The sequence below is a fragment of the Apteryx mantelli genome, chromosome Z (assembly GCF_036417845.1).
Source record: "Apteryx mantelli isolate bAptMan1 chromosome Z, bAptMan1.hap1, whole genome shotgun sequence".
NCBI classification, from domain to species: Eukaryota; Metazoa; Chordata; class Aves; order Apterygiformes; family Apterygidae; genus Apteryx; species Apteryx mantelli.
The window spans coordinates 36,486,769-36,508,859 of record NC_090020.1 but is presented as its reverse complement, the minus strand read 5'-3'; the positions used below and the strand labels follow the sequence as shown (position 1 = coordinate 36,508,859).

General features: G+C 41.5%; 1 long non-coding RNA gene across 1 annotated transcript; it reads left to right on the top strand.

Annotated features, from left to right (window-relative positions):
• The first annotated feature begins 2,669 nt into the window (after positions 1–2,669).
• LOC136995308 (uncharacterized) lies at positions 2,670–16,478 on the top strand. The gene is made up of 3 exons (XR_010886870.1): positions 2,670–2,904; positions 3,888–3,980; positions 16,232–16,478. It is a non-coding gene; the product is annotated as an uncharacterized lncRNA (long non-coding RNA).
• The last annotated feature ends 5,613 nt before the right edge of the window (positions 16,479–22,091 follow it).

The following is a 22,091-nucleotide window of genomic DNA, read 5'->3' as shown; positions in this document are numbered from 1 at the left end:
ACTTACAGAAAAAAGGACTTACGGAAGACTATAGGACTATAGACTATAGAAGACTTTATAAGACTTAAAGGACTATAGAAGATGTAGAGACTTATATGTCACTTACAGAAAACCAATGATCATCCTTTTTTTCCTCTTTTAAATGTGATTGATGTTGTATAAGGGTTCAAAAGTTATAAAAGTAAAGACTGACTGATGGTAATACCATAACTTCATTTCCTATGCCTAAAGATACATGGGTAGACGATAGGGTGTATCTGTGGGGCTGAGTTTTGTCATGTCATACAGTTAGTTGTTCCAGCTTTGGTATTTGTAAACTCTACTGACAGTTGAGAAACTGTGGTGAAAGGCTTCAGCCAAAGATTGTGTCTCCAGGTCCAGGGCAGTCTTGGACTGACACACTGATTCATTGTTATCAGGATCCAGACTAGCTGGACTCGAACCAGCTCAGATTTCTTTACATGCATTGGCAATTCATAATTGCAGGAAAGCTATAGTAGGCATTAAAAAAAAAAAAATCAGTCTGTGCAAACCAGTGTTTCTTTCCCACCTTAACTAAATCCAAGGTAAAAAAAAGAGAGTCTGCATTGTGCCCTAAAGGTCAACAGCTTTAGGCTATTTTAACTCATGAAAACAATAGCAATAGCATTTGCCAGTCAGCCATTCTCAACTGAAATGGAAACAGTTTATGCTGGTGAACTAATAACTGATAAATAGGTATATCGAACACTTACAGGAGTCTTATAACCCTGCTGCACTGTTTATGAAATAAGCAGTGCTTACAGAAATACATCATTATGACTTTCAGTCTTGCTATGGAGAATTCAAGAGTTGGGGGTGGATTTTTTATGCTTGCCATCTATTCTTCTGAGAATTATTTCATTGCTAGAAGCAGATGGTGATTTTTAAACCCGCTGCTATTTTGGTGTACTTAAAAAAAAAACAACAAAAAAACCCTAAAAATAGACTCAAGTTACCATATCCAGCAAAAATATGTTGTCAGCTCTTTACTCTGCTGGGCTGAAAACAAATCTGTCAGCAATTTCTTTGGGTTAAAGTATCTGAACACTTGTGTGGTTGTTTTTTTTTTTTTTTTTTTTTTTAAGAAAGCTTTTTAAGTGGTTTTGTAACAGAGTCCATTTAAAGCTTTAAGTATCAACAAATTACCATCTGTTGTTATAAAGACACTTTATCAAATTGATGAGACCTGCACTCCGGTTAATGTTGTGAAGCAACTGCATGAATTAGACTTTAAAGTCTGAATGAGTCTGAAATCAACATTTTCAGCTCTGCTGGAACAGACATTAAAAAACACCCCATTTTGTGTAATTATGAAAACTAAAATGAGAGTGAGAGTTATTCATGTGGAAAAAAAACCCACTTGTAATGCATCTTAGTCAAATAAGGTTCTTATGTTTGCTTTAATATAATTTCTTGGATTAAAAATGTGGTTTGACATAGTTGCTGGATGAGAAAGGAAGAGGTCTTTTGGATTCCCTGTGCAGCTACAGATGATTTACATAACAAGAACAGACAATACAGTAGTTTCAGAAGTGCTTCAGTGTTAGCTCACTTTTTTTGATAATTCTTATCTGAGCATAAGAACCAAATGTAAGGTTCGGGTGAAAGAAAATGGTACTTGTTATCTCTATAGCACATGGACGTCGCCTGGAATGACTGATGACAAAACCCAAGCCAAAACCAGATCTTTGGATCACTTTGAGATGTGTGTTTCATTTTAATAAACACTGTGCAAAATATTCTATCTAGCAGCATTCATGTGTCTGGGTTATGGTTCCTTAGGGTCAAATCCTATGCAGTATTAAGAATCCTCATTGATCGTTGGAGATTGGCAAGCTCAATAATTCCCCAAATCAAGAGTTTATTTTTTAATTAGATGGAATGAATACTCCCTTCCTATCTATCAGTGCCTAGATAGATTTAGGTGTGCTGAATCATGCCTGCTGGCAGCATCAATCCCACTCCATTGACTGTAGAGGGAACTTAGGAACTAAGAATTCCATTCATTTTCATAATAATTAGCAAAAACAGAAAACATATAGAAACAGATAATTGAATTTCTGAAACGATTTAGTTTTTAGAGTGATGAGCTAGTAAAATTTTGTTTCAAGAAGACCATTCTGCTCTACCTGTTAGCCTTACATGAGCTTCACTTTATTTTTGACCATTATTCCAGTATTGTCTTCTAAGTAAGACCTGATCCTGCCCCTTCCTGTCAAATCTCATTTTTCACCAAACGTTCATCTTTCTATTGTTTTTTTCCCCATAATAGCAGACTACCATCCTTCCTGCACCAACCTTTTGGTGATTTACTACACAATGTTGCTATCCCTCAATCTGGAGATGAAAGAATCTGTGGGAAGGCGTGAAGAAGTGCAACTGCTGCTGCCAGGATAGGCATGGTACTTACCGTGGTGCTCAAGCTGAGGCACTCAGAACTAAACTGATGGCTAACTGCTGTAGGCCCAGCCACGTGGTCCGCAGTGATTTTGAGATAAACTTTGGGGTTATATGAAGTCAGCCACTGTCTCTGCTGGAATGAAGCAAAAAGGAAGATGGAGGGAGAAATGCTTTTTCATCTGACACTGTTTCATTCACATCACCTTAACCCAGTGATGACCGTAAGGGAGAAAAAGGAAAAAAGTCAGTAAATAAATAAATTCTTCTGTTCCTGGCAGTAGGACTTGCTTTGCAAACATGAACACTTGGCAGGTTTCTACATTTTCCTCAGCAAACTGAATCAAAAACTGAGGAAAAGAATCAAAGTTGAGGATACCGAGTTGCACTGACCCGAAGGCACACACTCTTGCTGAAGTCAACAGGATTTACTTGTTTTAGCACAAGAAAGGGCAGGAGAATTCAGATCTACTTCCTTAAAAAGAGGTACAACTTTTTGTTGTTGTTTTGTTTTTACAGTTTTAGAAGGGATCCTCATTTGGATAGAAATGGAAAAGAGTAGAAATTAGATAAACTACACAGACCTTACTGTACCTAAATTTTTTTGTAAAAGGATGTAGGCAGGTGATAGGAAGTCATGAAGTCATATGTTTGTATGTTTATGCACATGTGTATATGCATGCATACACACATGTAAGGGCTTTTTAACAGCTCCGCATCTGCAGCATATATCAGTATCTCCAGGTGCGTGTAAGCCATCTGAACCCTACAGCCTTAATTGCATAACGCAACCATATTACAAAATGTTACCACACTGAGATCGTTTACATTATTTCATAACAAAAAGAAATACTATTACAGAACATTTTTACCCTTAAGGGAAAATTACTAATTATTTAAAACACTGTGTGTGTGTGTGTGTGTTTGTATACAGTGTATGGGGGTATGCGAGTCTCATTATGGAAAAATGTAGGTGTGGATTAAAGCAAGATCCATGGGATACTGCCCCAAGGTCAGAGGAGTTTCAACAGACAAGAAAGGCAAAAGCTAAGCAGAAAATATCGGCACAGCAGATGGTAATGAGCTTATTGCGGCGAGATGGATCACCCCAATAAGCTCCCCCCGTAGCCTGAGGGGAAGACAGCTCTTCTGGAGGGGAAGGGGGGACTGTGTGAAACACTGTCTCAGCCCTGATCAGAGGAGAGGCCACATCCAAAAGAAGACTTGGGTATGAGTCAGATGTTTGGTGCTCAGCGTGGACTCCAGAAACTGTGCTGGACGTCTGTATTCTCTAGACAGCATGGGGTTGCTAATTTCGGAGGCAATCAAAGTCAGTTATCTATGTCTCCTCTGTTCAAATCCCCCTTTGCTGCTTGCTGAGGGAATAGCATAATCGCTAGGCTACTGGCTGGGCCCTTCTGCTGGAGACTTGTCACTGTGTAAAGTATTGTTCTCTTTTGTTTTTCCAGACTGGTGAGAGAAAGAGCCGGCTCTTGTACCTACTCACAAGACTGTTTCTGCATTTCATCCAGTGACCAAAGCAGAGGTTTTCCCACCCTCAGGTGAGTGCCCCAGTTTCTCAGCCATAAAGTTTCCCTCTGTTTTGTGTGCATTCACGCACGTTCGAAGTCAGCACTGGTAACTTGCTGAACAGTGGTGCAATTCCAGCAGTTTTGAAGAGCATCGCCCCTCTAGATGAAAGCATCTAGGATGCTTTCCTGTGAAACAGAGAGATGCATCTCTTCAGGAAAAGCAGATGGTAATTTCTGATTATCCCGTATCCTGAGTAAGATAAGATCTGGTCTAAAACGAAGTGCCACCTGTACCACCTCCAGCAGGGTGGTAAAAGAAAGTGATGGCTATGACTTTTTACGTCAAGCCTGATCTCTCGAATGGAGTTGCTGTCATTTAAACACATGCATTAGACTGAGCCCCTTCAAGGGGAGACAGGAAAAATACCAGCTTTCTGGATTTAAGACTGGGCCTGGGCCCAACTGAGGTATCTGACCAGCTTGACTGAGGTAGTTTTATGTTGTTCTGGAGTGCCTTCTCAGGTAGGTAGGGGCTGAGTGGTGTTTTGCTCTGAGGATGTAGGTGCATAGCTCTTTTTGTTTGTCTCTAATCCTAGGAGTTGGAATTAGCTTGAGTTTGAAACTTGCAAAATACCAGGTTTGAAGAAGGACGACAGGGTTCTTAATTCTTGTATGTCATCTTGAGGCCTTCTGAGGAGAGTAAATACTGCTTTTGCAGGGCAATGCTATGAAGTGTCCAGGCCTGTGCTCATTCACCTGTTTCCACATACTGTGGGCTTCTTGTGAAATACGTCTGAGAATATGTTATCCCAGAAGTGCACAAATGAAATTTCTCCAAGATTTTGACAAACATATACTGGGCGGCAGCTAATACCCTCCAAAAATGCCTCCTGTCTCAGATCTGTCTCCTGCAACCCTCACTTGCTTGTGAGTCCCCACCCTCCCTTTTCTTCCTGCACCTCATTATCTGCCACAGCTTCTTTCTGTAGGGCTTAACAGGTAAGCAGCTACCTTGGGGAGAATGTATGGCTCACTGCTCAGAAGACAGCGGCCTCCAGCTGTCCAATTGTCAAGGACATACTTTCATTTGGCAATGGTGAATCAAAACAGTAACGAGGTGTACCACATCCGACCTGTATGTTTTGCAGGCCTATTGTACCCCTCCTTTCCTCCTTTCCTCCTTTCCTCCTTTCCTCCTTTCCTCCTTTCCTCCTTTCCTCCTTTCCTCCTCCCTCCCCTAAACACAAGCATACCTCTGCAGGTAGGAGAGGAGGCAGAACTCCAAGGCTGGTCAGGTTAATCATAGCTATGGATAGAGAAGCCCTGATAAAGAGCTTGCTTGCAATTTCAGCTGAGAATCAGCTGGATTTCATTTGTGATTGACTGAAGGGAGTTAGAAATGAAGCGGCTGAGAGAGGTCTTGCTTTATGATGTGCCAGCACAAATATGGTCTCCCTCCCCCTCACACTTTCATTACCGTTCCTTTGAGCAGGCTTCTCCTGCAGGATCCTTTGAACTGACTTGTAGGGCTGCACTTGGCGAGTATTTCGATAGTCAAATAGACTGTAACTTCTGCTTCCAACTATTTGTATTATCAGAGTTTTCATCCTTGAAAATGAGAATAAAAGAGGTGTGTATACTAAAAATTCTCACATAATTGCATACACCAGCTATCTGCAGAGGTAGTGCAAATATGCCTGTGTCTATCTAATAAGTATGTAAAGTAGAAAATTGCACAGGCTGCTGCCATTGTCTTGTTCTCCAAGTCGTTTTATATTTGAATTATAATGAACTCACAGCTTAAGTTGAATCCAAAGATTACGAAATGGGTCAAGTTGTTCGTGTGCCAGTTTACAGCTGTATGCTACTAGATTTTTATTACTGGTTTAGGCTAGCTCAGCAAAACGTAGACCCATCTGTGTTCATGTTGTATGCTAAAATTAACAAACGCTCATTCTTGGAGTCCAAGCAAAGCAAACACCGCTTCATGGAAAAATTTTATTAAATTACAGATCTGTTCTCTGTTGTCGTCAGTGCTCCGGCCAGCTGCTTTACGTAGCTTTGCCTTTGCTATCAGTAGTAACGATGTTGTGAGTGTTCTCCCAGCAACGCTGACAGTGAGTAGGGAAAGGGGGAGGCATCCCTGTGTCTGGGGAGAAAGATTCCTGCAACTGAGACTAGGGCCTGATTCTTTCCTTAACAAACATGCAACCTTCCCCCTGCCCCCCCCCCAAAAAAAAAAAAAAAAAACAAGCCAGGGACATAATGCTTGGTAGTTAGAGCAGATATAGATGGCTTTAGTGTCTGGAATGGCATAAATAACGTTAAAAATACAACATACCTTAAATTTGGAGCTTATTTTCTCAAAGTAAAATCGGAAAAGCTGGCACAAGTGCTCTTCAGGTGTGTGACAACTGTGTGTATAGCTGAAGTGATGATACCAGGAAGGAATGGTGTGTGATCCTATAAAATACATCAAACATACTACATATATTCATATATTAAAAATACACACTAATAGATGTATTAATATATGCAGTAATTAATGTAGTAGTACATACACAAGTATGCTCATCTGTAATACATAAAGCATATTTTAACCAACCTTTGTCTGAAGAAAACAACCTCCCTATCTGGCTTTTCAACTATCTTCTCAGTAACAGGAAGCAAATTTGGCTGTGATGTGCGCCTCATCTAGTGTAATCGCTGAGCCTGGTATCTTCCATCAAAACCAAGCCTGACAGCAGTGGTTCCTGCTTTTCTGAGCAGCTCTGCCAGGGTTCCACAGCCCTGCCTCTGGGGTTGAATGAATGCTTTCATTCTCATCATTATCCTTTTTGGGCTTGTCTACTGGAAAAGGGTGCCCAACAGTGATGTTTTTCAACCTGGAGCTGATTTACCTAACATGGCTGGATTAGCACCCCGCCTTGTTTCATATGGTCCTCACCCAAGATCTTGGTCAGAAAGCTTGCAGGTCTGAGAAAGTTACCTGGTCATGACTGTCTGACTTTACTCAGTGGTCTTTCACAGGGCCAGGATATCAGTCTTCTGACTTTGACCAACCAGCCAACATCTAGGGCTTGTAAGCGCAATGTCTCTTTATAAATTGCAGCCTCATCTCAACAACAACGCATAATCCAACATTTGGACTGGCCTTTTCAGAGAATCTACACTTGTGTCCGGAGGTATACTGAAATGTTTAACACAAAAGCTCGGGGTCGTTCTCAGTTTCCTTTTTCAGTCGCATTTGCTTCTTTACACTCAGGTACTCTCACAGTGGTTAAAGCAATAGTGTTCTTCTTTCCCTGCCTGCTAGGAAAGAGGATCAGAAAAACGTTGAGAATTAGTGAAGGATCCAGAGAAAAAAATCCCTACGTTAACCTTGAGCTAATTATAAAATCAATCTAGCTTGAATTCTTAGATTTTTGCCCATCCCTTAAAATAGAAGCTGGGTGTAGTTGTGGTACTTTCTAAAAATAAAGCATGTGCTTTCTGAAAATAAATTCTGTACTTTCTAGAAATAAATTTAAAGAATCAGTCCAAGCATTATGGAGTACTAACATATAATCATCCCCGTCTCCTCTGAGCTCCTTATCGTTTGCCAGGATTATGCCTTTAAACCAAAGTAAATATTTTTGGCAGCTTTCAGTAGAATGAATTCTTCTAAAATGTTGAATTTGTTTGACTGGGCATTTTGTTTTTATCCTCAATTGTGGTGTTTGAAGAACAGAATGCAGGAAATTTGGGGGCTCTATTGAATGACAATAGCCCAATGGCAATCCAGATATACTGAAATAGTATTATTTGTGCAAAGACAATGTACTGGCATATATTAATCACTCAGAAACATTCCTGCTGCAAAAAGACTTGCAAGGAAAAGTTTCCTTTATGCAAAGACTTGTGCATGATTTGACTGTGTGTGTCTTTACTGTCCATGGACATAAAGTTAACTACCTGTGTAAAACTTTGTAGCATTGGGAATTTTTTGTATCTTCTGCTTCCTTTTGTTATATTTGCAAACATCTGCATGTCTTGGAGTTAATTTAGATGGCTTCTAAAGGGGTACAGTTGACAGAGTTAAGATTAAGGGACAGGCCTTTGATTTGTGTCCTGTGGTTTCTGTCAGCTCCTTATGTGTCTTTCTCAACAGTAGTGGTTTTCATACTAGTCAAACTGATTTTATGTGCGATTATGCAATCAAATTGCATAAATGCACAGGGTTTTTTTTGCGTTAGCTGCCTGGGTTATATCATTGCTGGACCTGGTCTAGGTGGCAGAGTGCAGGATGAATGCCCCACGCTTAAGCTCCACGCCGCAGTGGCTAGACTATTTCTCGTACCTGCAGCAACTTGTTTCTGAAACGTGTTAAAGCAGTCAGCAGTCTGAACTGTCCTTCATCTGTTTTCTTGGAATGGAACATTTTATGTTGTTTTTGTTATTGAAATTCCTGTTTTATCAGCGGTTTGCTGATCTTTAGCAAAGACATTATCTTGGTGTTGCTGCTGCCTAGCGTACTTTCCCCCAGCTCAGCCCTGTTTCCTTGCTCTGACCTTAAGTGTCCTGATGTTGAGGGGAAACCAATGCGGCGGCTCATGGGATGTGATTTTTGGAGTTTTTTTCTGAAACCAAACCTGGAGATGTTTTCAGTTTTGTGGGACTTTCCCCATCTTAAAACCAGAAGGATCTTAGGAAAGCAAGAGGCAAATGGAGACCATCACCTGGGAGACTTGGAGTCTGCGAATGTGGCTCCTCTTGGTGACAGTAGTGTTAACAGAGATTAATGTTTGAAGGCAGCGGGACTGCTGGTTCTGCCTTGGACGTCTGGCAGAGCAGAGTTGCTTCCTGAATGCTGTCGGTCTCGGTGACTGAAGCAGGAATGCAGTCATGTTGTTGGGTTACTGGTGTGCTCGAAACCTGCATTTCGAAGCTGCCGTCCTGGCAGGAGTTTAAAATTGAAGTCTGGCTACCCGTGTGCTCTCTGAAAAATGAGCATTGCTTTGATTCATCTTGTGACACAGAACAAGAGTTTGTTTTTTATCATCTGTAACTCAAGAGCTCTGTAGCTCAAAAATCAATATTTTTATTGAAATGGAAAATGCTGATTTACCACAACACAGAAAATGGTACTTTGCTAAAGATATCTTTTAGAACCATTGAGCTGTGGCTTGTGGCCTTAGAGTCTAGGCTTTTATTTCCTCTAAATATACTCTATTCTGCTTTCTGTGTGTCTGTCATGTTGAATAAGTAACAGGCAGTGGGCGAAGAACCAGGACTCATGTCCATGTATTATATGAAACAAAACAGGCAGCTCTTTGAATTATGAGACTAGAATTCCATCAAGGGCTGCTTCGGATGTCAAAAAACTGAAAGGCAAATGTCATGCCTGGATACCAGAATCCTGAGATATACTTGCAGTCCGTAACTCAAAATATGCCTTTTTTAAAAAATATAATACTTAGGTTTTTAGTATAAGAAAACAGCCTCTGCTTTCAGATTTCTTGTTCCCCAGATGAAGGTCCCTTCTGAACTCCCGCTTTCGGTCCCTCTTCTTTGCTGTCCTTTCCCCATGGAGCTTTCTCTACCGTTCTGCTCCGACCCAAACATTGCCAGAGGCCTCCTTGCTGCTCTGGCCTGGCTGCCGTGGCTCTTTGCTCAGTGCCAAAACATAGAGTTGGCAGTGCTCAGCTCTGATCTGCCTGCCTTGCTGATGCTGAATAACGTGAGCAACTGAGAATATGAGCAGTCCCTTGGATTTGACACTCAATCCGTCAGAAGATCCAGTTTCTAATCGATACGATGCTGCTTGTATGTTATATGCTTATGCGCTGTGCATGAAAGAGAGCAAATGGGATCCTCTGAGAGCAGGTTAGCTGACTCTCATAATTTCCTGGCCTGATATTATCACGTCAGGAGCGGATCAAAGTAATGCTGCTACAGCAATTAAAAGAAGGGTTGTTTGGAAACGTTCTCTTAAATTATTGTGGATCGTACTTCTGAGAATCTATTAGAAGGCTGAGTTTGTGTTACATGCTCCTTACTTAAGGGATTAATTTATCTAAATGTTGTGGTCTATCTCCTCAAAGGCACGGTTGGGCAGCTCCCGAGACTGGCATGCCAAACTGTCTGCGCCTTTCCCAAATTTAAGGTTGAACAGGCATTGCTGATCAGCTGCTTGGGGGGAGCTTGCAAGGTGCTGGGCAAGGGTCCTCGGCTCCCAGGCAGTGATGTACGGCGGAACAAGCCTGCTCGTCTTCCCTCTCTAGCGTGCGTGCTGCCGGCAGATAAGAGACTGCCCCTACCCTTTAGTAGGAAAGACACATTTCAGCTCTATGTAAAGAAACCAAATTCCTATGATGTCATCTGCCAGCAGTTAAAATATCAAGAATTTAATAGTTTAGAGGAAATTCCAAAGTGTTTTTTTTTTTTTTTTAAGATTCAGTTCTTTTCAGATTGCATTATTACGGTTACCTGTTGAATAGCAGTGCAGCCAGTTACTTGCTTGCTAGCATGTCCCTGTTATGTGCCCAGAGGGTGATATTTCAGTGAATACAACCGAATTCCCTACAAAATGTAGCTGCTGATCTCTCTGTTTTCAGGGTTATTCTGTTTGAAGTGAGTTGCAGTTCTCTGATGCTTACTGTTTTGATAGCTTCTTAAATACTGTGATAAATGTTAGGGTCTATTAAGTTTCAGCTTTCTATTTTTACCCAGTTGGTAAACACTACACCAGATGTGGGCGTGAAGGACCCCGAGAAGCTGAGGGAGTTCTGCTTTTATTCAACATTTCTAACTTTCATAACCGAGAATTTCAGCTCATTTTTTAGGGTTGTGTGTGTGTGCTGTTTTGTTTTGTTTTTTTTTTAAGAGCCGAGAAAAACAGGCTTACGCAACTTAGTTTGCATAAGTGCAGTGAGTCATTCACATCTCTTTTTTTGTGTGTCTGTGTGTGTGTGTTATATCACTTTATATAACCTTTCTTTGCAAAAGCACTACTGTGAGCGCTAAGAATATATTTTCCTTGTAAAATAAGACAGAAGGGTGCTCTTTAGGCAGAGAGCTGCTTCTCTGTGATGCTTCCTCATAGGTACCGTTCTCCAGAAGAGGCATTTTGGTCATTCTCCTTGAGGCTCTGGTTCTCCTGGCCTTCAGTGGCAAAATTTCTGCTGATGTATAACTGTGTAAGGGGAAGGGCGGGTAGCTCTAACCTTTCCCCTTAGCAGGGAGAGCTATGGGGAACTCCAAACACCACTGGCAGTACTCTGCAAGAGTTTTGCACGCCTACTTTGCTTTTTTTTTCCCCGTTACGTGTCACCTGGGGCTGCCTCAGTTATGATGATGTTGATTTTATATGTAGGGGTTTCAAATGTGTGTAGTCCTTTCAGCTTACCGTAGCTTCTGCATTAGTGCATTGCTTCTTGCCATTTAGGTAAGTGTCCTGAGCCTCAACGCCAAGTTGTGTTCTGGGGCATTATTCGAAGAAATTTGGGGCTCAAATTATTTGCGTAGGTATCAGGCATGGGTGGTGAGCATCCTCCGCTGGGCCGGCATGCGAAATCCTCTGGAAGGCCTTATCTTTTCTGGCGCTATGTCATAAATCCACATGATCAAATGTACCCTGACTGTTCAGCTGTTTGGAGTTTATTGTTTTGAATGCAGTTACAGGTATTAAATGTCAGTACAGTTTAGGTGCTAGAATTGCTGGTTTGTGTTGTCTTTATATGTTTCAGAACTCTTTTCCTTGACACTTGATGGGCACTGCTAAGTAGCTGTGGTAGGGAACTCGGTGATGGCTTTGCCAACATTGGGGGAGTGTGATTCGGGGTAGAGATGTGTGCACCAGGTCTTCTTGCTTCCCTACTGGCTGTGAAGAGTCTCGTCGCTTCACTTCTCCTCAGCTCTCTGCTGTTTCATCACGTTTTCTGATGTGAAGTACATCCTCAGTGGCTGGTCTACAAAACCCTCCCAGCGCAGAAAGTTCCCCACAACGGCTTTGTACTGATTACTTCAGTGCATTTCAGAAATCCCTCCAATTTGCTCTACAGCCCCGTGTTTTTCTGAATCAGATGTAGGGCCTCTTGCAAACCCAGTTTTTATTTCCATTAAAGTACATCATAATTCCCATTTGATTTCAGTGGTATCCTATGTTTTATGCAAGTAGCCTTGTCCATCCTCTCTCTTGTTCATTTCTAGCGATTCTTGTGCCAACGTTTTGACTACTGAGATAATCACTAAAACAGAGATACTGTGTTTTCTGTCCAATGCAGAACAGATGTGTGCCATCTCAAGATAAGGCAGTGTTCATCCATTGCCTAATTAGCAGATTAGCAGTATCTGAGGTCTGCAGAAGTACCATGAAATATTCAGGTACTGTTTTTAATGGTCCATGGTAGTGTACTCAAATAGATGTTAGACATGAGAATGAGAGTTCCATTTATCAGTAAGAAATCTGATTTACATGAGGAACTTTAGTACCTGTCCAGCTTCAAAAATAGCAGTAATTTTCAAGAAGGTAATTGCATGTGTAAAATTAGGCATGCACTTAGGTTCCTTGCTGGACTTCAGAAGAGCAGCTCTACTGGTCTAGGCAGTAAATGGAATTAATATATCCAGAGACAAAAGTACTATATAGGAGTCACATTGATTATAGCTATTTCTTCCAGCAACAGCTGACAATAAGCCACTGCCTTTACTCAGTAGATAATAATTAGCGTGGCACCTGGAGATAAGAAAGATCACTGAACTTGTGGAAGTCTGTACGGATAAGAAAAGTTTCCTACTTACACGTGCGAAAAACTACAGTTGAGAGCAACTCTACATATTTAATCACATGAAAGAGATGTTTTCCTTTGCATGCAGTTGTGGACAATATCTGCATGGGCATAGTATTTTCAAGGCTGTCTGATTGCATCAAATGCACCCTTACATGATTGAAGAGTAACTAAGTTGCCTATGCTGCTGTATTAATCACAGCCTCAAAGGTGGTATGTGAGAAGAAAGAGCCTCTTAAAAAAACACATAGACAACTTGTTAAAATTAAATTTTTGTGCTCCTCTGAAATATGATGACTTAAATTTACTGATCTTTGAGACAGCTCTTGAATCCTCCATCTCTAGTCAGTCCTCTGTCCCTAATGGGCATAATGCTTATGCTCATGCTGCAGAAGGCTATGACATATACTGTCCATAGAAGTCAACAGTACAAGCCAGCCGTCTCCAGGTACCACACACTGTAAGTATATCACAAGGGGAGAAGGTCTCATTAGAAAGTGAAAGTCCAGTAGAGGATGGTTCTCTAATGTACCCGTATTGCATGCACTCTAGACACAGTGATAAGATTCTAGAGAAACAGGATGTACTGACTACATAAGAAATCATATGGTTTATTCAGGGAAACATGCCCTCTGTTCTTAAAAGCGATTGAAGCTTGAGCTGAAACGAAAGCTTCTCTTCCTGCCCTTCTCATTTTACAGATTTTTTTTTCCAAATTATTTAATGCAGAATCAAAGATTTTATCACTTAAAGAAAATAAGGAGTAATTAACAATCAGGGTGTTAAAGGAAAGAACAAAAGCTTTCCAAGGCTCAAATTAATCTCTGTATTTCTGCTGCATCCTCATCTGACTGCTCAAGCACTATTCTCTAGAACTAAATTTTTAGCAATTGAGTTTCAGAAATTTACTGAATTTCAGCATAAAACAAGTTAACTTTCCATAACCATGATAAAGCAGGAATAATTACACTTTAAGTGACCCTTATGACACATTTCCAGCTGCCTGGAATAAAAATCTGGGTCACTACTCCACTGAGCAATAATGTAAAACATAGAACACTGCTGTATTCTAGATAAAATAAATTGCCCTATTTCTGCTGAAGTCAAAGGAGGGGTGCGGCTCATGGAGCTTGAGAATCTGGCCATGAGTTTGTTCTGAGCTTGTCTGAACTCTGTAAGTGATATGTTTCTACACATAAACTAGAAGGCTTGTTAACCTTTTACATTTTAATATATTCTTTACTTACTGTCTTTCCTTTGCCTCCTGTTCATTTTAATGGAATTTTTTTAAAGATTGCCCTTTACATGGGAGGAAAACTAACTCAATCTATTTTGGGTATTGGTGGGCTGAAATTTATATTAAATATAGTATATCTTTTATCTTAACCAAATAGCCTCAGCAAGTCATTGCTGCTGTTACTAAAAGTATATGGCCAACATGTTATCCCAGCAGCAGAATAGACTGAAGGGGTCTCAGCTCATCTCTAGGGTTCACTTATCAATCAACTCCTTCTGAAAAATTAGATCTCAGTAGAAAATTTTCTATGGGAGGAAATCAAGGAGAAGAACATTGTTTTACCCTGAGCATATTCTTTGGGTGGCTTTTTTGGGACTAAATTAGCCTGAGATTTAGAAGCCATCTCATGCCAAGCTCCCGCAAGGGTTTAAAGCTACATTAACAACATATCAGGAGGCAAAAATTCAGCATTACCAGCCTTGGTCTGGTTCATAGGAATAGGATTAATGCATGTGAAAAATCCTTTTTAGAATTACAAGGGAGCGGAAAAAAACCCCAAACCTCCAGCAACCTATCATTGGAAACTTTTTCTTGAACCATATTTTATTTATGAACCAAATACTGCAGTAATTAAGCTGCAAAATTAAGGGAATGTGCTTCGCTTTTAGTGGAAATTAACATTGGCTTTCTCCAGGCATTCAATCACTTAACTCAGTTGTCTTTTTATATTATTCAAATGTGATACACATTAGTCAAACATAAGTGGTTGAAGAATCATGTTGCAGAATGCCTCTTGAGAGAGAAGTATGTTATAAACAGTTCTACTAATGGAATATTTATGTTAATGTAAATTAACTCCATAAGGGTGGCAAATCCTTTGAAAGGTGAATGTGAAGTTCCTGCTGCACAGCAGATGCTTTTCCTCTTTCGTTGCTTGTGTAGCGCCAAGAGTGGGGAGCAGGCTTCTGCCATAGCCAGCAAGGACTTTGCAAATACAGTTTGGTGACCCTCGAGGCCTGTTGCACGCTGAAAACAGGACGCAGATTTGTGTGATGCTGAGGACGGATAGGGCATTTTGCAGGAATAATTATAACTATCTTATAATAATTATATCTTATTTATAATTATATATATAATTATTATCTTATAATAATTATAATTATCTGTGATATGAAAATATGTGCAAAATGGACCCAAGCAGTAGGAGAGTAGAGCAAAAGCAAAGAGCTATAGTCAGCAGATAGTAGGTTTAGACTGACAGAGACAGTGATCGTTTTAGACCGAGTGATCAGTTGCCGAGAATATTAGGGATGGGGTCCTTAAAAAGGGTAGGAAAAACTACAGCTACTCTCATCTGTTTCCTCTAATGCAAGCTAGGGGAATTTGCTTAGAGACACGAGATCTGACAGATGCTGGAAGGATGCAGGGGACTGGTAGCAGAGCTTGCCTGGGGAGTGTTTTCTTTAGTTATAGCTGAATTCAAGACCCAAGCCAGAACAAAGCCTGTCTTTGTTACTCATGCAGCTGAGTATTGTGAATGTTGAGCATCACACGTGCACCTACTCCACTGAATTTTGTGCTCGTCCTAAGCTCCATGTGACAGAGACATGCAGTCCCAAATGTGGGTCTCGTTGCCGCAGGGGTCTAACAAAGCTGGCCCGCTCCGGAGAGAAGGACAAGTTTAGCAGAAGCATACAGAAAGCCTTGCCAGCAGCATGTTTCCAGGTCTAGTGCAGGTTTCCCCATGGGGAGCAGCTGCTTTGTAATCTTCTACAGATAAGCTCACTGCAAACTCTGAGATTTTATACATATACATACATATATATATATAAACACATGAGTAAGAGCAAGACCTTTGTCAGGGGCATGACAGCTTCAGGGGTGGCAAAAGAGAAGAGACGGTTGCGCCGTGCTTTGGAAGATGGTGCAGCAGCCAGCAAAGTCAGGTCTGCGTGATGTCTCCAGCTCTAGCAGGCTCCTTTTATGCATATAGGAAAGGAGAAGCCGTGGAGGTTAGGGATGGGCAAAGTCCAATTAAGTTGTGCCAAGAGTTCATAAGTAGGTGGGGATTTACCGAACTGCCTCTTATGAAGTCTCCTACCAAATGTAAGCACAGTCTGATTTAATAGCTTTGGACGTTGGGGGATTTTGTTTGCTTGCTTGTTTTTGCAGTGCATAAATTTATTATCAAAATGATTTATATTGTAGAAAACCCTCTTTCAACTGTATTTTATTAATTTGGAAACATCAATGATAAGATTTAATTCCTTCCAAAGAATTTGGTACACCACATCTCCCAGATGGGATCACATTACAAAGACTGTTCAGCTCCTGGTTAGGCACTTCAGTGAAGTGGCTGAGCTTTTGACAGCACTCAACATCCAGGGGATCTGCTGCTCATTTTCAGGAATGGGAGCTGGTGAGCCCTTTTGAAAATGTAACCTTTTGTACTTTTGTACTATTTGTGTAATCTTCCCCTGACAGTATTTTCCATGAAGTTATGTGATATTTTTTCATTTTTATGTTCAGAGATTATTTCCTTGTTTAATAAAAGAAAACTAGTTCTGCAAGACTTCCATTGCATGCTTTCTGGGCAATGGGATTTTCAAGTTTCTGTGATTTTTTTTTTTTTTTCATGTTTTGGTATTTTCATGATATTTAAAAAACAAGTGTTCAGAAATATGTGCACTAGTGAAACCACAAATACCATGATGAGTTGCACAGTAGTGATAACTCCAAGTACAAATACTAAATTTAAAATGTAAGTAGTTATTTGTGGAGCCAATTAACATGAATGCCTGATGAATAACAGTAATTCCACAAACATGCTGCACTGAGATTTTTACACATGTAATCCACTTGCCTTAACGTCTTGTTGCTTGGGTAGCTATGGCAGTGGTTCTTGTGGATTATATCTTTCCAAGAGCTACAGATTACTTTCTTTCAATGGAAGTCAGTATGGTGGCCTGACACAGCTTAAATATTCCTGTTTTCCAGAGTACTCTTCAATTGCAATTTTACCCTTTGAAAGATACTCCCATTTTTAGGTGTTGTGGGACTTATGTTCTAGTCTTTGATGGATACATGTGAATACTAATAAATAAATAAATAAATCAGTGACAAAAGCTGGGTTCGTATACTGATGATGTCAGATGGGTCCAGACATCTCTAAATCATTGTCACATGCAAGCTTTTTTCCTTTCTAGGAAGACCTTACTTACCAAATCATCTCTATTATTCTCTTATCCCCGCAGCTTTATCTTTGCTGTGACAGCCCCTCTTGCCGTCTCCCCGGTGCATTCAATGCCTTTTGCCATTGACCCTGGCTGGGCATCTCTCCCAACTTCTCCCTACACATCGGTGCCATTTGTGAGCTTCTCATTCCAGTGCTTCCCAAAGACCTGCTTTCTCTAGCGTGCCAAAAAAGACTCTCATCTTTGCATTAAATGTTCCCAGCAAGAAAAGCCAGCTTCCATCATGAATTTTTTTGTTCCACTCTGCTTCCTCTGAGCAGCTGTCTGACTTTGATCACATTGTCTTTGTCCTCTCTCTCTTTGTCAAGTTAACTTCTGTAGTTTGGATGTTTTCCTGGGCAAGCAGCAACTCTTTTGCTTGCTGCTGTAGTATGTCTGGCACATATTGGAGCACCACTAAAATGTTAATTCAGTGTGGTGAGAACTCCAGCTCAGTGTAGGTAATGATTCGTAGTCATTACAATTTGTGAACTGTTACTGGCCTGTGTGAAATGGCTTTAGTGGACTGTTTTGTGCTCAGGAGTCGCTACCTAGGCAATAAGCACGGCTAACGTGCGAGTCAAAGTGAAGGCAAGCAACAAGCTGTGACTTCTGCTTTTCACTAAATTCTCTTTAACTGTTATCTCATTTTTCCATGCCACCCCCACACCCATAATCGGTTCACATGCTCATTGCCTTCTTGGTCTGACTGAGCTCAGTGGGTCAGGGGCTCTTTACTCTGGTGCTATTGCTACACCACTTGGCGCAGTGGTCCATATTGTGCCTCCTCCTAAATGCTATGTTAACTGTGGTGTTTAGCTTGTAATAACCACAGGATGGTGAGGCATGGAGGCATGAGGTTGGTCTTTGTGCCCCAGAAGGGGTCTCTGGTGGGACGGATGGAGTGGGGCAGGCAGGATGGGAGCCTTCTGCCCCGTCTCTGTCCATTTCATGGCTGTTTGCAGGGTCTTATTCCTCAGGACAGGTGATCCAACCCCTTTTCTTAAGCACTCAGTTTGGCTTCGGCACAGGGAAAAAAGAAAAGGTCCAGCTGCGTGGCCGTGGGAGAGGGACATTGCAAGGTTAGCTAACCTTTCTTTCCTTTCTTCTTCTGCTCTTCCCCCTCCTCCCACTGAACTCTGCGCAGAGAGATTAGCGATTAAACTGTAAATCCCCCGAGTACAGAAAGTAGTAAACCTCCCATCCCCTCCCTGAGAGGACATGTATGCTGACAACAGCCTCATTCAATCTGACACCTGTTTCACTTTAAAACAGGCTCCTATAAATAGAGTGAATGTAACCCTAGGTGGCATTGCAAAATATTATGGAAAATGTGGCTTGCAACCCTGCAAAGAAGGGGGAGTAGGGAGAGTGGGGGTGGGCAAAAAGACACTATCTACCATAAAAACCTGGCAGCTTCATGCAAGAGCTGTTGCTTTTAATTTAAATGCTCATTTCTTATTCTATTTTCAGATCCTCTCTGGGATTTTAGGAATGTTGAGACGTGCTGGTTATAAAGCCCTAAGTACAAAATGGTCACGGATGGCTGGAATGAGGCATGTTCTAATGGAAACAAATCACTTGTCAGTAAGCAGCCTTCAAACTTTTGAACAAAAGCTCAAAAGGGTCAGGGAAAAGACATGTTTGTTGACTTAAAATGGCTGGATGCAGGTCATCAGAAATGCATAGGCTTCAATATCGTTGAGGTAACTCTTCAGTGCTGTGTAAAACTAAGGTTTCGAGCAAGGTTAAGTACTTTGATGGCAGCCGCAAATGGAATGAGCAACTTATATTAAACAGAAAGCTTATACATGTATAAACTGAAGTGTGTATACTACCAAAATGTAAAGTGTATATACCAGTGCAAAAGAGCCTCACAGTGGAATTTGGCTGTGGGAAGTAGATTGAATTGTACAGGCAAGAATGTTCCTGAGGAGGACTACGCTACATCTACTGTAGGTCAGAAAAGTCATCAGTATTACTGTAACATAAAAGCAGGCGTGTGTAATTAATTAGTCTTTTAGTTAACTAGCTAAAATAGTTAAAATTGTGGAGCTTAACTTTATAAGCAGTTGAGGATAAATCCAAACGATGAGGTTGTTTAATCAACTTTTTGTGGGTTTTAATAGGTAAATGAAACTCTACAATGTTGTTGTTAAGAATTTTCATTTGCTTCCCACACCCATAATCAGGTTCAGGACCCCTGGACCAGATGTGATGAGGGACCAACCCTCTGTTTTCGCATGTAATATTTTGTGTTGCTATGTAAAAGAAATAATGCCACTGTCTAAAAATGTGTATAATGTGAATGAATTATAGTCTTTGCAGAGTATCATTTTGAGGCTCCTCTTTCTTCTGTAGCTTGGCTTCACAAGAAAATGAGGCTTAGGGCTCACAAGTAGCTTCTGAGCTTGCCCAGTTTTCAGCTGAACTGGAAGAGGGATTACGGATAATTATGTTTTGACTAGATTTGTGAAAATGGCTTTCTGCCTATGGAAGGAGCCGCAAAGGTAGCGTGGTGAGGAAGGCAGACAGACCACAGGGTTAGCTGTGTGGGGGCGTACACAGTCAGCACAGACAGCACACGCTGTCCTGTGTGTATTGCATATGTACTGGGGTTGCAGCGGGGAATGGGACCAGGTTTGGGCAGTGATCACTGGGGAAGGAAAGCTGATGGGACAGAGACTTGCCCTCTGCAAGTAACCAGGTTGCATTTTGATGTTCATGAAATAACTTCTTGTTCGTATGCAAAATAGCAAAAGAAGGAAAGGGCATGACTGTGGTAAGACGATGTGCCTGAGCTTCAAAGCACAGGGCGGGCACTGGTGTTTCTGAGGTTTACTCTGCTAAGTAAACATTATTCCGTCTTCAAAGGGAAGAAACGCTTTCTTCAAGAGCTCTGGCTTGCTCAAAGGCATGGAATGACTTCACAGCAACCAGGTGCAGCAAAGAAGCTTTCTGTAGAAATTGTCACCTACCCCTTGTCCTGGCCGCACCAGATATTGTCGCTCCGCGAGGCCCCGGAGCTGTGGGTGGCTCCTCGACACCTGCAGGTCGCTGCTGCTAGCGCTGCTGGAAGAGGACAATTCCCGTTCAAGCCTGGCACTTTTGTGCCATCCTCGTAGGTAATTTTATGTGCTGCTATGACAAACGAAACAGCTTCCCAAAGCCCCGTGGTTGCTTTGCTCTTCTTTGCGAGGCCATGAAGTGCCGCAGCTGGCCTGCGCAGGATGCCAGGCTGCGCTGCCAAAGGCACCCCGATGTTGGAGCGTCTTGTTTAAAGGTAGCCAGCGTTTCCCCGTGCTACACTGCTGCGTTGACCTGCCTGGGATTTGGCAGCTGATAATCCTTGCTGTTTTCTTACTGCTCTCATTTCTTGGCTTGTCCGTCACCTAGAGGCCAGTCAGAGCCTACAGGGAGGATGATGCTCCGATAACGCTGCTCACTGAAGTGCTGTCGTCCTGAGGCCAGACGCTCCAGCATAAACTAGTCTGGGTATTGGGGCAGAGGAGGGGGAAGAAAAGGAGTACGAATTGCTGTTAATACCGTGGTTATTTTGTATATAGAAAGACAGCAGCAAAGGGAAGGTGGGTGGGGGGCAAGCTTACTAAAGCAAATTTCCGCTTCATCTTCCAGTAAGACAAAGTGATTTGTCTTTCCCCAAATGAGCATCAGATGGGGATGAACACTTTTAGAAAACTTAAGCCTGATAGCACACTTATTGCTGGGACAAAACTATGACTGCTGCTCATGTGACACTATTGTAATGTGCTTGCGCGCACACGCAGAGCATTTCTGATTTTTATCACATGGCTGCCAAGGCATGGAGCGCAAATAGTGTTGAAACATGTAAGTTAAGCAAGCTATGGTAACACAAAGGCTCTTCATTGCCATTCAGGGCAGCTCAGGTTTCTTTCTGAACGTGCCATTGTCAGGCACTAACAGAGGAGCGGAGGAGTGTAGAGGGCAGGTAGAAGGAACAGTGCAGCCTCTGGGCGTTTTGTCCTAAATGTCAGGCATGGCCAGTGTCCCCTTGCGAGTTCCCCAGTGTAGGGATTTAGCATCTTCAATAATTGTCTTTCAGAGCTGAATTTAGCATAAATATGGTAATATCGAATTGGATGCTCGTGGAGTTTTTCCAAATTACAGCAGTTGGTCTTATGAATAATTTCTCTCTAATCAGCTGAGTCTCTCTCTTTCCTCTGTAACTCTTCTTCTAATCTTATTTTCATAACTTGCTACTTCTCTGACTTTCAATTAGCACTTCATCTCGGTTCTTTACTTACACACAGTAGGTGTAGCCTTTTGAAATTCTTCCCTAATGTGATTTTAGTGCTGTCGCTTCAGTTAGGGGCGCAGTAATGACTAACCTCTGCTCCTGTAGCTCTGTTGCTGTGTTGCCTAATGACTTTTCACAAATTCTGGATTAATGCAGGTCAGCTGATAATTTGGGGCCACACCGCAATATGATGCCTGGAAAAAAAAATCCATTTGTAATATGAAAGCTCTTATGGGAGTGTTGCATAATTTGAGAAGGATAATAGCTCATTAGCTGAAAGTCTGAGGAGTGATTGACTGAGGATGGTAAACAAAGCCTGATGATTAGTATCACTTAAAAAAAAAAAGTCTGTCTTTTTTTTTTTTTTGGTTAAGTACTCTCTTCATATACATCATCACAGTAGCCTCAGGTAGTGATAGATGTTTCAAATAAATGGTTCTGCTCCGCAGTCCCATTTCTGGAGTCCTCTCATTTACTGAGCCTCGTTTTGCGTGTTGATACAGCACACCTCCTGCTCTAAGTTTCCTTGCTAAACATGCCCGGTGTAGCGTTGCCGTAGAACCAGGGAAACTCTTGTTATGCCGTTTATTTCATTCTGTCACATTCTCACCTGTGTGTGACTGG